Below are 4003 nucleotides of genomic sequence, written 5' to 3' on the forward strand. Positions count from 1 at the left end.
TTCCTCTCCAATCATGATGCTATGAATCATGATAGCCCGATCTATAGTAACTTCGGACCGGTTGCTAGTGGGAATGATTAAGCGTTGGATAAACTCCAACCATCCTCTAGCCACGGGCTTGAGGTCATGCCTTCTCAGTTGAACCGGCTTCCCTCTTTAATCTCTCTTCCATTGAGCGCCCTCTTCACAAATGTCTATGAGGACTTGGTCCAACCTTTGATCAAAGTTGACCCTTCTAGTGTAAGGGTGTTCATCTCCTTGCATCATGGGCAAGTTGAATGCCAACCTTACATTTTCCGAACTAAAATCTAAGCATTTCCCCCGAACCATTGTAAGCCAATTCTTTGGGTTCGGGTTCACACTTTGATCATGGTTCTTGGTGATCCATGCATTAGCATAGAACTCTTGAACCCTTAAGATTCTGACCTATTGAATGAGGTTGGTAAGAACTTCCCAAACTCTCCTTTGGATCTCATGTCGGATCTCCGGATATTCACTCTTTTTGAGTTTGAAAGGGACCTCGGGGATCACCTTCTTCATGGCCACAACTTCATAGAATCAAGAATCACCCTTTTCTTTGCCACAACTTCATAGAAGTGATCTTGATGAGATTTGGTGATAAATCTCTACATCTCCCAAGGTTCGGAGGTGCAAGAAACTACTTTCCCTTTCCTCTTTCTAGAGGATTTTCTGATTTTGGGTGCCATAAGTATGAATGGAAATAAAAAAGCAAGGCTTTTCCAACACCAAAGTTAAGCTTTGCTCGTCCTCGAACAAAATAAGAACACAAGGAAAGAAAAGAGTAGAAGAAGAAGAAATAGAGGAGATGGAGGAGGCTTTGTGGCTCAGCCAAGGGGGAGAAGTAGTGTTTAGGTTGTTTGAAAATGAAGGAGTGAAGATGGGATTTATATAGGAGTGGAGAGGGGGTGTATGGTTCGGCCATTAGGGGTGGGTTTGGGAGGGAAAGTGGTTTGAATTTGAATGGTGAGGTAGGTGGGGTTTTATGAAGGATGGATGTGAGTGGTGAAGAGAATAGTGGGATTTGATAGGTGAGGGGTTTTTGGGGAAGAGGTGTTGAAGTGATTGGTGAATGGGTGAAGAGGAGAGAGAGTGGTGGGGTAGGTGGGGATCCTGTGGGGTCCACAGATCTTGAGGTGTCAAGGAAAATTCATCCCTACACCAAGTGGCGAGCAAAAATGCTCCTTCTACCAATTCTGGCGTTAAACGCAGGGCTGGTGCCCATTTCTGGCGTTTAACGCCAGCTTCTTGCCCCTTCCTGGCGTTTAACGCCAGTCTAGTGCCCCTTTCTGGCGTTAAACGCCCAAAATGGTGCCAGACTGGACGTTAAACGCCCATTTGCTGTCCTTACTGGCGTTTAAACGCCAGCAAGTTTTCCTCTAGGGTGTGCTATTTTTCTTTCTAGTTTTCATTCTGTTTTTGCTTTTTCAATTGATTTTGTGACTTCCCATGATCATCAACCTATAGAAAACATAAAATAACAATGGAAAATAGATAAATATAACATTGGGTTGCCTCCCAACAAGCGCTTCTTTAATGTTAGTAGCTTGACAGTGGGCTCTCATGGAGTCTCATAGATACTCAGAGCAATGTTGGAACCTCCCAACACCAAACTTAGAGTTTGAATGTGGGGGTTCAACACCAAACTTAGAAGTTGGTTATGGCCTCCCAACACCAAACTTAGAGTTTGACTGTGGGGGCTCTTTTTGACTCTGCCTTGAGAGAAGCTCTTCATGCTTCCTCTCCATGGTTACAGAGGGATATCCTTGAGCCTTAAACACAAGGGATTCTTCATTCACTTGAATGATCAACTCTCCTTTGTCAACATCAATCACAGCCTTTGCTGTGGCTAGGAAGGGTCTGCCAAGGATGATGGATTCATCCATGCACTTCCCAGTCTTTAGGACTATGAAATCAGCATGGATGTAATGGTTTTTAACTTTTACCAGAACATCCTCTACAAGTCTATAAGCTTGTTTCCTTGAATTGTCTGCCATCTCTAGTGAGATTCTTGCAGCTTGCACCTCAAAGATCCCTAGCTTCTCCATTACAGAGAGAGGCATGAGGTTTATGCTTGACCCTAGGTCACACAGAGCCTTCTTGAAGGTCATGGTGCCTACTGTACATGGTATTGAGAACTTCCCAGGGTCCTATCTCTTTTGAGGTAATCTCTGCCTAGTCAAGTCATCCAGTTCTTTGGTGAGCAAAGGGGGTTCATCCTCCCAAGTCTCATTACCAAATAACTTGTCATTTAGTTTCATGATTGCTCCAAGATATTTAGCAACTTGCTCTTCAGTGACATCTTCATCCTCTTTAGAGGAAGAATACTCATCAGAGCTCATGAATGGCAGAAGTAAATCCAATGGAATCTCTATGGTCTCAGTGTGAGCCTCAGATTCCCATGGTTCCTTATTAGGGAACTCATTAGAGGCCAGTGGATGTCCATTGAGATCTTCCTCAGTGGCGTTCACTGCCTCTTTCTCCTCTCCAAATTTGGCCATGTTGATGGCCTTGCACTCTCCTTTTGGATTTTCTTCTGTATTGCTTGGAAGAGTACTAGGAGGGAGTTCAGTAACTTTCTTACTCAGCTGACCCACTTGTGCCTCCAAGTTTCTAATGGAGGATCTTGTTTCAATCATGAAACTTTGAGTGATTTTGATCAGATCAGAGACCATGGTTGCTAAGTCAGAGTGGCTCTGCTTGGAATCCTCTGTCTGTTGCTGAGAATATGATGGAAAAGGCTTGCTATTGCTAAACCTGTTTCTTCTACCATTATTGTTGTTGAAACCTTGTTGAGGTCTCTGTTGATCCTTCCATGAGAGATTTGGATGATTTCTCCATGAAGGATTATAGGTGTTTCCATAGGGTTCTCCCATGTAATTCACCTCTTCCATTGAAGCGTTCTCAGGATCATAAGCTTCTTCTTCAGATGAAGTGTCCTTAGTACTGCCTGGTGCAGCTTGCATTCCAGACAGACTTTGAGAAATCATATTGACTTGCTGAGTCAATATTTTGTTCTGAGCCAATATGACATTCAGTGTATCAATCTCAAGAATTCCTTTCTTCTGATTCGTCCCATTGTTTACAGGATTCCTTTCAAAAGTGTACATGAATTGGTTATTTACAACCATTTTAATGAGTTCTTGAGCTTCTGCAGGTGTCTTCTTTAGATGAAGAGATCCTCCAGCAGAGCTGTCCAATGACATCTTGGACAGTTCAGACAGACCATCATAGAAGATATCTATGATGCTCCACTCAGAAAGCGTATTAGAAGGACACTTTCTGATCAATTGTTTGTATCTCTCCCAAGCTTCATGGAGGGATTCACCTTCCTTCTGTCTGGAGGTTTGGACTTCCACTCTAAGCTTACTCAATTTTTGAGGTAGAAAAAACTTTGCCAAGAAGGCATTAACTAGCTTTTCCCAAGAGTTCAGGCTTTCTTTAGGTTGTGAGTCCAACCATATCCTAGCTCTGTCTCTTACAGCAAAAGGGAATAGCATAAGTCTGTAGACCTCAGGGTCAACCCATTGGTTTTGACAGTGTCACAGATTTGCAAGAACTTAGCTAAAAACTGATGAGGATCTCCCAATGGAAGTCCATGGAACTTGCAATTCTGTTGCATTAGAGAAACTAATTGAGGCTTAAGCTCAAAGTTGTTTTCTCCAATGGTAAGGATAGAGATGCTTCTCCCATAGAAGTCGGGAGTAGGTGCAGTAAAGTCACCCAGCACCTTCCTTGCATTGTTGGCATTGTTGTTGTTTTCGGCTGCCATGTCTTCTTCTTTGAAGAATTCTGTTAGGTCCTCTACAGAGAGTTGTGCTTTAGCTTCTTCTTTGAACAAGAATGCTTTTGTCTTTGCTCCTGCTCATATCAAAGAGAAGAAAACAAGAAAATATGGAATCCTCTATGTCACAGTATAGAGATTCCTTGAGGTGTCAGAGGAAAAGAAAAATAGAAGGAAGAGGTAGAAGAATTCAAACTTAGA

The 4003-nt window shown here is 42.8% G+C and overlaps 1 non-coding gene across 1 annotated transcript; it reads left to right on the plus strand.

Annotated features, from left to right (window-relative positions):
* Window positions 1-3278: 3278 nt before the first annotated feature.
* Window positions 3279-3386, plus strand: LOC127743168 (small nucleolar RNA R71). The gene has a single exon (XR_008004510.1). It is a non-coding gene; the product is annotated as a small nucleolar RNA R71 (small nucleolar RNA).
* Window positions 3387-4003: the final 617 nt, after the last annotated feature.

The sequence above is a fragment of the Arachis duranensis genome, chromosome 1 (genome assembly GCF_000817695.3).
Source record: "Arachis duranensis cultivar V14167 chromosome 1, aradu.V14167.gnm2.J7QH, whole genome shotgun sequence".
NCBI lineage: Eukaryota > Viridiplantae > Streptophyta > Magnoliopsida > Fabales > Fabaceae > Arachis > Arachis duranensis.